General features: G+C 41.5%; 1 protein-coding gene across 3 annotated transcripts in view; it reads right to left on the bottom strand.

Annotated features, from left to right (window-relative positions):
* Positions 1–12518, bottom strand: part of LOC147302251 (beta-1,3-galactosyltransferase 1-like) — a 181798-nt gene that overhangs the window by 136178 nt on the left and 33102 nt on the right. The window lies entirely within an intron of this gene.

Below are 12518 nucleotides of genomic sequence, written 5' to 3'. Positions count from 1 at the left end.
TCTTCAAGATGGCGCCGAGTATGGCAGCCTCGTCGCGAGCTCCCCCAAGCAACAGCTTTTTTCTGTGTTTAATTTTACTTTTCCTTCATTTTTTCGCGAGTAGCACATGTCTCCTTGTGTACGACCGACAAGCCTTACTGGACATAAAAGACGGTCTTTCTTATAACTTTCCGGAGTTCAAGTTTTGCAACACGGACGCTCCATTTGCAGACCCCCCATTCATCTCACCTGAGACACCTTTGTTCTCTGTCCCTGGAGGCCGCAAACGCCGACGCAGAGGGAGAAGATCTGGCGTTCTGGTTCGACTGAGACGGCGCACTAACAGATCACCGTTACCCAGTTTATTACTGGCTAATGTGCAGTCTCTGGAGAACAAGCTGTGCGAGCTTCGGGCACGGATCTCATTCCAGCGAGAGATGCGGGACTGCTGCATGATCTGCCTCACAGAAACCTGGCTATTGGACAAGGTACCGGACTCCGCAACACAACTACCGGGGTTCTCTGTGCACCGCGCGGACAGGTCACAGGATCTTACTGGGAAAAGCAGAGGCGGTGGTGTATGTTTCATGATCAACAACAGCTGGTGTGATTATGCGACCGTGCACCCGGTCAAATCCTTCTGCTCACCGGACCTGGAGTACCTGATGATTAAGTGCCAGCCATTCTGGCTACCGAGGGAATTTACAGCAGTGATTATTATGGCTGTTTACATTCCCCCACAAGCCGACACTAACCGAGCACTCAGGGAACTGTACAGCGCGATCAGCAGTGAGGAAACCGCACACCCAGAGGCAGCGTTTATCACGACCGGGGACTTTAATAAGGGAAACCTGAAGAAAGTCTCACCAAAACTCCACCAACACATCCACTTTAACACTCGTGGAGACCGGCTACTTGACCACTGCTACACCTCTTTCCGGGATGCGTACAAAGCCCTCCCCCACGCCCCATTCGGCCAATCAGATCACCGCTCCATCCTGCTCCTGCCCGCCTACAGGCAGAAGCTGAAACAGGAAGCTCCAACCCGGAGGGCGGTGCACCGTTGGATGGACCAATCGGAGTGTGCGCTGCGGGACTGTTTTGATCACGCGGACTGGGAAATGTTTCACGTGGCTGCTAGGGACATTGATGAATACACAGACTCAGTCTGCGGTTTTATCAGGAAATGCGTGGAAGATGTCGTCCCATCCAGAACAGTTAAATCCTTCCCAAATCAAAAACCCTGGATTAACGGAGATGTTCGCGCGGCACGGAGCACCGCCTTTGCCTCCGCGAACACATCGGACTACAAACACGCACATTACCAACTCCGGAAGACGATCAAAGCAGCCAAACCTGAGTACAGGGACAGGGTGGAGCAACAGTTTGACAACCCTCGGAGTATGTGGCAGGGACTAAACACGATCGCAGACTTTAGAGGGAAAACCAGCACACCGCAGACCACGGCCTCTCTGTGTGAGGATCTAAACGTATTCTACGCTAGATTTGACACAGCGAACACCATGAGACCGGACAGTGTGCGCACCGCGGATGACGTCAGTGCGCACACTGTGTCTGAGGAGGATGTGCGGAAGTGCTTCAGGAAGGTGAACGCACGCAAAGCTACTGGTCCGGACGGGATTCCCGGCCGCGTCCTCAAGTCATGCGCGGCTCAGCTGGCTGGAGTGTTCACGCACATCTTCAACCTTTCCCTCTCTCTGTCTGTAGTCCCAGCCTGCTTCAAAATGGCCACCGTCATCCCTGTACCCAAATCCTCCACCATCTCCTCATTGAACGACTGGCGACCTGTAGCCCTGACCCCCATCGTGAGCAAATGCTTCGAGAAGCTGGTCAGGGACTTCATCCGCTCTGCACTACCCGACTCACTGGACCCTCTACAGTTCGCATACCGCCACAACAGGTCCACTGATGATGCCATAGCCCTGACACTACACACTGCCCTGTCACACCTGGAGAAGAGAGACACGTATGTGAGAATGCTGTTTGTGGATTACAGCTCAGCATTCAATACCATCGTTCCCTCGAAGCTGGACAGGAAACTGCAGGATCTAGGACTGAGCAGCTCCCTCTGCAGCTGGATCCTTAGCTTCCTGTCTGACAGACGCCAAGTGGTCATCCCCCATCACACTGAACACTGGTGCTCCACAGGGGTGTGTACTGAGCCCTCTCCTATACTCACTCTACACTTACGACTGCACAGCCACTAACAACTCCAACATCATTGTGAAGTTTGCGGACGACACTACAGTGGTGGGTCTTATCACCAATGGTGATGAGACGGCCTACAGGGAGGAGGTCAGCGCCCTGACCCACTGGTGTCAAGACAACCATCTCACCCTCAACGTCGCAAAGACAAAGGAGTTGATAGTGGACTTCCGCAGGTGCAGAGAAGTACACACCCCCATCACCATCAACGGCGCTGCTGTGGAGAGAGTGGGCAGCTTCCGGTTCCTTGGTGTACATCTGGCTGAGGATCTTACGTGGTCAGTACACACAAACAAAACAGTGAAGAAGGCGCAGCAGCGCCTCTTCTTTCTCAGGAGACTGAAAAGATTCGGCATGAGCCCCCGCATCCTCAGGACCTTCTATCACTGTGCCATTGAGAGCATCCTCACTGGATGCATCACCACCTGGTATGGCAACAGCACCGCCTACAACTGCAAAGCTCTCCAGCGAGTAGTGCAGTGCTCTGAACGGATAATTGGAGGTGAGCTTCCCTCCCTCCAAGACATCTACAGGAAGCGGTGCCTGAGGAAAGCGGGGAGGATCATCAAGGACTCCAGTCACCCCAGCCATAAACTGTTCAGACTACTTCAGCAGACTGAGAGACAGCTTTTTCCATCAGGCCATCAGACTGCTGAACACGTCATAGACACCTCAGCTTCACTACTGGAACTTCAACATTATGCACTCCATACTGTACAGTAATGCCACTGTTTTGCACATCTCAACTCTGTATATTTTTATATATTTTATTTTATTGTTTACTCTATTTAATTTGTAAAATATGTGTACACACACACACACGTAGAAAAATATTTAGTATACACATCCAGAAATGCATATACTATTATATATTGTACATATATTTAGTTTCAGATGTAGCCATTCTTGTATTTTGCTTGTTTACGTTATTGTATTTTGAACAAATCTGTTGCTTGTGAAGCTCGCACACAAGAATTTCACTCACATGTGCTGTACCAATGTACCTGCACATGTGATGTGACAATGAAAGTGATTTGATTTGATTTGAAGAGTTATTATCTATTAGAAAATTCGTATTTTTGACAACACTGGACAATCTGTACATGCTACAGAAATTTACATTAGTTAAATTCAAGTTTGTATTTCCACTGCAACGGAGAAGCTTTATTCCAAGCATACTCTGTATGAAAAGCCTGTGACACAACAGGATTTGAACTCAACTGCTCTTATAAAACAGAGAAAAACAAACAAGCTATTCCTCTGAGCCCGAGCCAGCATGGCCACTTAACCTGAACCCGCAACATTCAGACAGGCAACAAATGAAGCTTTCTGTATGACTGGGTTTTCACAAACTCCCATTTTGCTGCATAAACTCACCTCGATCAGACTAAAATCTCATGCTGACTTCATGAAGACGTGACATGTCTCAGCAGGTGGATCCATGCTAACTGTTTTTCTTATTAGGAGCAATGGAATATCATACATAAGTGCTTGTCAGAGAAAATCAAATAGTTTAACCTTTAAACGCTGATACTATTGCACATTCAGCTCAACAAATTCCAAATGATCTCTACCAATATAATGCAGCAAGTGTTTCACTTTTATTGCAACCATGTACTGAAATGCTTCCTATGTTTGTTGTGATGCCAGTTTGTGACGCTACTAACTACTGTTCACTGTTAAACCAGATAACCAGTCAGATCAACCATAATGTAACAGTAGGCCTTGACCGCTTTACAGTTTGATGTAACAAAGACATTACACAGTTGTGCCTGTTATTTCCATTAAATTATGGAGTAGTGTTTAGATGATAACTAAAAATTGATTAACGGAAAATTTAGGACTATTATCTGGCATTTTGTAGACCATTAATTAAGTAGAAAACCAAGCAGAGAACCAACAGACCAGTGATTCCCAAAGTGTGGGCCAATGCCCCCTGGTGGGCAGCAAAGGCTCTGCAGGTGGGCTGCAGTAATAACAGAAATTCAGTTTGAAATTAGTCAGAAATATGTACAGTTGCATATTTATATATTTAAATAAATGTGGGTAGTTTATGATGTTAGTCATTGCACTAAATTTACTGCTCTTTTATTCATACTCGTCTCCCTGTAGCAGTGGGTCAAACATATGACTGGGTAGCATTAGCAATTTATAGCCAACACCCTTTGTTTGATTTTTTTGAATACTGTGGGGTAGCATAACGTAAGCAGCGAGGAAAGTGATAGGAAGACAGCATCAGCAGACTGTTCAAAGTTTCTTTTATATGTCCTTTATTTTCTGGTGTCGCCATTCAACAATTCTTTCACTCAAACATAAGAACCCACCTGCTTTAAACAGAATTCCACCCACAGCTGAACCTCATTAATCCCTACCACTGAGAAAACAGGTTAGACCAAATAAAACAGGAATAAAATTCAGACAAAGAAACAGGAATATACCTGTTTCACATATGGGACTTGCACAAAGGAACACACAATGGTAAATATAACCAAACTACATAAAAAAATGAAAGATTCAAATCAACTAATGATTAAGTGACATTTGGCTTTAAGAACATTTGCACAGATGTAGTGAATGTAACAGACCTGGGATAGTATGTAGAGCCAAGGTTACATTTGCAGTGTCTACATTAAAGCATTATGATTGACTATAAGATAACACAAGACAAATTAACAATATATGGAAGTGACAAATGGTAAATGAATTCAATCCACTTTGTCACAAATACAAATTTCACGTCAATATATGACTTTCCGTTGTATTTTTATTACAGTGAAGATTTAAGATTGGGTGGCCCACGTGAAATTTTCTGGTTTTTAAGTGGTCAGTAGCCTGTTTGGCTTTGGCAATGGATACTAATATGTACAAACTCCAGCAGATTCAACAACTATACCTCTCAGTTACAGCCGCTCAGTTCGTCTAACCACACAGTCTTCATTTTGAACTGAAGAAACTGAAGAAATTTTATTTCTAAATCCTCAAGTGCTGTTTTGATGAATTTAAAGAGAGCGCAACTGAGTCGAAATGTATTTTCAACCTGAGTTCCTCCAAACTAAACCCACCAAGACTTTTTCTGTGAACCTCAGACTTTAATTCCTGACTGCCAATCCAGCAGCAATCCCCCTCAGACAGCTTTTCACATAAAAAGAGCAATTTCCCCCTCGATTTACTAAATATAACTGTGATGTCACACAGCATGTATCGGAAGATTCACGTCCAGGCTTGACTGCCATTCATTTCTCATAATTACTGTGTCACACTTGTTGCCCACAAGCGCAGCTCGTCATCCACCGGGGCTGTTGTCGGCTCACCTCTATCAGCCAAAAGGCCTGGGAAATCAGCCAGGCACTGAGAGAATAATGGCTTCTGCACGCCAGTGTCTCACACCTGACTAAACAGAGGAAAACGCAAATGGGTAGGGCATTGCTCTTGTGTGATTACAACAGATGGTGACCTACTGCCTCCCAAAACTTGTACGGAGATGGTGGGTAGGCACTGCATCACAGTACAAAAGGCTGTGAGGAGTTCATAAGATGTTTGTTTATTTTGCTTTTACTGCTATGAGTCACCTGTCTGCCTATGAAATGTTTTCTTTCAGCCTTATTTGTGAACTCAGGTGTTTTTTTTTTCTTTTTTTATCAGTTTGATCAAAATGTCAACCTCCTCCAAAAATGTCACTTCAAAGATTACCTCAAATAACATCCCTCAAAGAAAGCAATTCTCACACCAAGGGGTTAGAAACCAACGTAACAATGCCGGTCAATGGAAACCAATATGGTGGCAAACATTAGATGCAGCTGCACTAAGCTGTGGCTTTTCTGCTGCTTCTGAAAGTTACAGTGTAGAGTATTACACAGGCACACACTGGAGATTATGCTGCTAATCTTTTCTGACAACCACACTGTCATTGATTATTAAGAGCCCAATCTATAATCCAAAAGCATAAAGAGAGGACGGCTCAGCAGAGAAAAGCTTCTGTAAGCATTCATTCATTATTGGGAGCTGTGATAAGCACACCAAGCACAGCTCATAGCAAACTTGTGATGTATACATTAGGGCTGTTAGCTCAATCAGATTTTATCTTTGATTTCAGTTTTTTGCCTTTAATAAAGACAAATACAGAACAGTAAAAGAATTACTGAGCTGAATTCATTGTCACAATGATGCTCTTATTTTGTCTTGTTACAACTCTAGTTTCTCCTTTTTCTGGCCCTCTAGTCTAAACTCACTCCTATTAAATTAGCTCAAGCCAACAAGACAGAAAAACAACCTCTGTTCCAAAACCGGTTCCACCCAGAGGAAGTAAAAGTTATATAAATGAAAGTTTCTGTATTGAACCTGCAGAAACCCTGCACTGTGTCTCTCATGCCGATTTCCCAAGGCATGCCCACATCTGCATCTACACAACTCACACGGTGAAGTCTTGAGCCGGTGGCTGCCTGTGTGAAAAACACCACTAGTCAGAGCCTAATGAGAGATTTACAGTCCCATGTTGCTCTGACTCAGAGGGATTCTGGAAATTCAAATAATACTGAGGCACTTGCATGCAGCTGTCCAAAAAAGTCAACATCAAATAACTCCACAGCTATGATGCTATGCACAGATGGTATGCTGACTGGCTGAAAAGTCCAATTCAAAGCGAAGGAAAATACACCCGAGTTCCTCATGAACTGAATCATAGGAAACAAAGGCAGCCCACATTACCACCTATTCCACAATTTTTGACATGTCTCTAGTGAAGTACACAGCTACAAAGCTGTGGTCAAGTCTTTTCAATCAGCAATCATTCTGAAATGCTTCAAGGCAACTGTTTTGCAGCAGTATTGTTAACTGTTATCAGTGTCTACTTTAATTTCTAAAACTACCTTTAATTTTATTGGATATAGTAACTACTTGTATAGAGTCACCTGTCGAATTTGATCAAATATAAGTGCCTAAACAATTTGCTGACTTTGCCTCAAAAGATTTGAAAAGCTTGTTATACCTAAAAGTTGCCGTTGCACATTCCCTGATGTTTCAATTCAGAATTCATTGAGTACAAGGTCGCGTGGCACTAAGTGAGCTACCATGCTGTGAGCTTGAGTTTTCACAGGAAATCCCAGTATACAACAGCACCATTTTCCATTTTCCTTAGATATATATATATATGTTATACATCACATGAATATTTAACACTAGAACCACAAGAGTCATTTTAACCCTATCCTGCAGCAACCACAGATAATTTCAATCTAGTTTTTCTAATTATAAGTCATATGTAACAAAATAAGTATTATTAGAATTATTATATATTATTACATTAAAATTCACTAATAACTGAAGGGTACAATAAACAATGCCTAGATAATACACATCTAGATAATTTAATTATTGTAAAAGAAGAATATGGCAGAAGAGTTAAAAATGAATTTTGGCTAATATGTGGTATTAGTTACGTTTGACAAACTCATTGACTACATTTTAAAGTTGATGTCACAGCTACAAGATCATAAGAAACACATTGGATGGGCCTTAAACCCATCCACTTCAGCTGCTCGGCTGAACAATTCACTGTTTATTGCTCGACTTAGTACTCCACACTCTTGACTCTCTGTGGGCTGACAGATCTAATATCAATTGTGCTGACACCAACACTGGTATTGGTATTAAATTGATACTAGCATGATAGGACACTTTGTTTCTATTCTCTAAGTTCAGTATGTAGCCCACTGAATTGCGTTAAATTATATATTTTTGGGAAATGAAAAATATAACTCAACATGCTCTATGAAAGATCTAAAACCAAATGTAACCAAAAGACATTGATCCAAAGACAGATTGGTCCAAAGTGAGACAGGTACAATTGCATTCCAGGTTTATTTCATTAATTTCATTTCATTCATTAATTATTGTGGAAAGTAAAAATCACAGTGATTTAGTGGTCATTAAAGCGTGCGAAGAATTTCCAAACTGATTGATGATTAATCTCATAAGTCATGACACACTTCTCTCCCCTTCATACTGTGAGCTGCATTTAAGTTAAAAGTGTCGGTATGGCCCTGTATTTAAATGGTATTGGATCAAGACCAAAGTTTGCAGTATCACAAATCACAAAACATGTTTCATTCTCCATGTTTTCTATCACACACTATTTTCCTTTTATTCAACACATCACAAGATCCACTATGTGATGAATAAACTCATTTCAGGAAAAGTCATTAAATATTAGATGATGGTGTTGTAATTTAACAGAGTAATGTAATTTTTAGGCTGTTCTAGAGTTACAGTTCTACAAATGCATATCAGAGAGTTCCTTATTGTTGGCAGAATCGGGCAGCTGTCATACAGATATAAAAATACAGCAAAATAAACAGCAAAAGGACTGTTTTTCATGTGTAGTTGGTTGAAAAAAAAGTTAATTTCCACTATGTACCCAGACATTTTAAAACATGACTTGGTGCTTTTGAAGAAGGTTCCTGATCTGTATCGATTGGAATGAAAAAACTACAGCAGATCAAAGGTGAGCAAAAAAACATAAAGCTCAATTGCTCAACTGTATTATGAGACTGCAAGACAAAACTCTCTTTGCACTCGCCCAAATGCAAACAGCCAAGATGTCCTCATTAATAATAAACTAGAGGGCAACCAAATGATACACAAGAGGGGTTATACAGAAAATGACAATTTCACAACATTACAGCTGTTAATCTACAGTAAATTAAAGCAAAACTGTGCCCATACATGAAAAAGAGGGAGCATGAACCAGCAGCTAATTCCTCTCCTCCCTCTGTGAAAAGTCCCCTGCTCAAAAACAGACGAGCACAATGAGGTCCTTTCTTTACTAGCTTTAACAGATATTCAATTCTGCTATAATCACAGAAGTGGAAAAAAACCTCTTGTAGGACGGATTCTCCTTGTTAGGTAGACATGCTTTCACTGGTAGCAGATGAAGGAGACGGGCATGCCTGTCGCAATTAATATCACGCTGGTTTTCAGCAGCCTATTTTATTATGACACGGGCCTATCATTTGCTGGAACACAAGGCAACTCTGGGTGCCAAAGTCTGAAAGCCTGGCATCCTTCGTTGCTCTCCAGACACCTGTAACGCCGGCATCCCTGTATGATGCAATCCGTCTTTTCTTCATTTTACTCCATTAATCTCCCAGCATAGTAATTCAGTTTTCATTTGTTCCTCCTCTTGTGGGCTGCTGAATGCAAAGCCAGCAGCGCAGACTCATGCCAGATGACTGCTCAAAGCTCCAGATTTTTTCCCCCCCTCGCAGACAGGATGAGGTCGGGGGACAGATTAGACTAACCGCAATTACAAGGGAAACGGCGAAGGGGAGGATTCTCTTCGTTAGCTATAGACCTCATCTGCAGTAACCCTGACTGGTATCACACAACCTGGTCCGGCCCTTGTGGGCTTCTGTGTTTTACCCAATTTGTAGAGATCCTTTGTTGCAAATGTGCCTCCCATTCAGCAGCCCGATTATGCCCTTTCTCTTACTGATGATGGCAAGCATCCAACAGCATAGCAAAGACAAGCCTTTTATCACCGTCTCTCCTTTTAGCTCTCACTGTGTGTCTCTCTGCCTCTCAGATGTTTCCTCTGCTCACACTTATCAAAAATAGATATTTGAATGATTCTTGCAGCACCTGAGAACGATCTCAGCCTGCCACTTTCTGAGAATCAATCGTCAGGTTGAAAAACTGTGAAAAAGATAAGGACACGACTTCAGAAGGCATCAACGTGTGTGTGTGCTATGGCTAATCTTTTTCAGGTGCATTTTGATATTCCTAAAAATAATCCCTGCTGACCCTTGTAAACACATTGCAAAAAACCAGAAAAGCAGCCTTTTTCTCTCTACAGATCATCCATCAGTGACTGCCAGAAGTTGCCAAAAGAGCTCGTCTGTGCTGTGATTCACACATTATAACGACACTACAGTGGCCTCTCACATTTAGTTGGCCTTGAGGAACTGGCTCTTTATCACGAAAACACAAGCCCCCGTGAAATTGAGCAAAACACAAACTACAGATACCACAAGTGGAGCGCAAAAATTCACTCCACGCCACATAGCAGAAAAGCCTATAGGGATTTATGGACAACGGAGATGACTTGCAGTGACACTATAGGATGTTTAAGCTCTTTTGTGCTCCCCATGAAAAGAAAATACTCACCCACAGTTTGTTTTATGCTGACTTGGTGTTTGTGCAGTCTTTTGTTGGAGGATTGATATCAGAAGCAAGAATAATAAAGTAAGAGAAAAGCTGGGTAAGCCGAGGCAGCATCACAGAAGACACTTTAGTGGAAATGTAACTTTTTTTTATCCACATTGCATAAAAAATACTTTCTCATTGCTTAATGTTGCTACACATCATTTAAGCGACACTCATTTCATCTTATTTAGTGACCCTACCCTAGATTTTTAAGAATTGCTAAGTCTTTCTTCTTAAAACGGACCTTCTTTTCATACCATAAGGTGCAGCTCACAGTTCAACACGTGTAATTTTTAAAGTCAGAGTGAAGAATGTACCATAAGTGTCTCTACATTACACCTATGGGCTTTAACAATGAACAACAAAACGGCACAGTAAAAATAGTAGTAAACAGCTCCATAAAACCGCAGGTGCTAGTATAACTGCTGAGCCAGAGAGTGGCTGAGATAAAATAACCCATACACAATGAACTTAGATAAAGCAAGTATGAAGGTATATAAAAGGCCAACACTACAAGATAAAATTAAACTGATGACAATAAAATTACTTCCTAAAGAACTTTGCTATTGCAGTGAGATATTAACACAGAACTTTTTTCTGGTTTGCAAGCAGAAGTTGATGTACAAAAATCCAAACTTTATTAATGTGGAATGCTTAAGTCTATTTAAAAAACACAGCAGACTAGAGCTGCAGGGGGGCAAACGTCACGTGGGATAACAGGCAGGCTACAGACACCCTGACAACACACTAGCTACAGAGTTTTTTAATTAGACATGGGGGGGTGATCAGAAAAGTTCAAATGCAATACTGATACCCAGAAACACCATAAATACTCAACACCAGTTTCAATACGATGAGGGAAAAGCATGAACAAATTACAAAGGCATCTTTGGTGTTGTGCTGACTCATAAAAATGTGTTCTGCTACAGGCCTGTTTATTTCCTATGCTTCTGTTGACATGGCACCATATTTTTATTGTCGATTAAATTGAGTTTTTAATGTCGATTGGTGCTGTTTCTGTCTAGGTGCTGGTAGACTTTACTTCTCAGCTTCAATCAGGAACTAACAACAAGAGCAATAAAACACTTCACACACAAATATCCTGTTAAAATAACAACGCCTGTTATAACATTAGAGGCTTGCAGGACTGATGATGTTTGCTGTCTAGCTTCAACATTATTGTTTTATTATTAGCCATATAGCTACTACATGCTACCTTAAAAATAACTCAACAGATGGCTAATTGTTAATGTGTGCAGCAGCCAGGTTAACATTTATGGTAACTGTTTAATACTTCAGTGTTGTTGAAATGCGAGCTTTACTGACCTCACAAATTTCCTTAAAGACCAGGATGTCAGTCTCTATGGAGTTTGTTGAACTACTGTTTATTTTTTCAGCTGCTAGCGATAGGAGGGGCTGTGAGTGTCTGTCTGTGTGTCTAGGGGAGGAGGGAAAGACTTTACTATTAGTATTAATATTAACTGCAAATTAATATTAAACCCAATAGTAATTTTTAGGATCAATTACAATCTGAGATTTTTTTAACAACTTTACTCAGTATATACACTGTCACTTTTGTCAAAGACAAAGGGACAAAGAGTGTAAAACTAAGGAAAAAGCACAAGAAAAAAAATGACATGCATACACGGGGCAATCTAACACAGAGACAAAGACTTGGCAACATGACAAAATATAACACTGGGGACCCAATGGAGTACAACCAGCCTACTAATGCAGAAGAAGGACTAGCAGCTGGAAGTGTACCACTTAAAAATAAACACATGTCTCAAGTACGCATGTTACTGGAGACTAATTTGGCGACTAGTCAAATTTTTTACCTTGTCTAAAAGTAAAAAACACTCAGATATTAAGTTAAATTTGAGAATTGCCTACAGTTCAAAATGTAAAGGCACTTGAAACCATCATTCACATTCTTCAATAACGGATCATGGTGCTTAACTGTGCGGGACCTCATGTAATGAATTATGAACATTGCATGCTATACTTCAAACAGACAATATACAAGAACATTTATATTATATGAAAACATGTTACTAAAAAAGATGTTCACGTATAAGGGAGAGCCCATCCACCCTTTAGAGGAAAATAATTTC

The sequence above is a fragment of the Aulonocara sp. 'chitande type north' Nkhata Bay genome, linkage group LG23 (assembly GCF_057382095.1).
Source record: "Aulonocara sp. 'chitande type north' Nkhata Bay isolate Kocher_YH1m ecotype deep benthic linkage group LG23, A_spYH_male_GT1.1, whole genome shotgun sequence".
NCBI lineage: Eukaryota > Metazoa > Chordata > Actinopteri > Cichliformes > Cichlidae > Aulonocara > Aulonocara sp. 'chitande type north' Nkhata Bay.
This window is presented reverse-complemented; position numbering and strand designations above follow the sequence as displayed.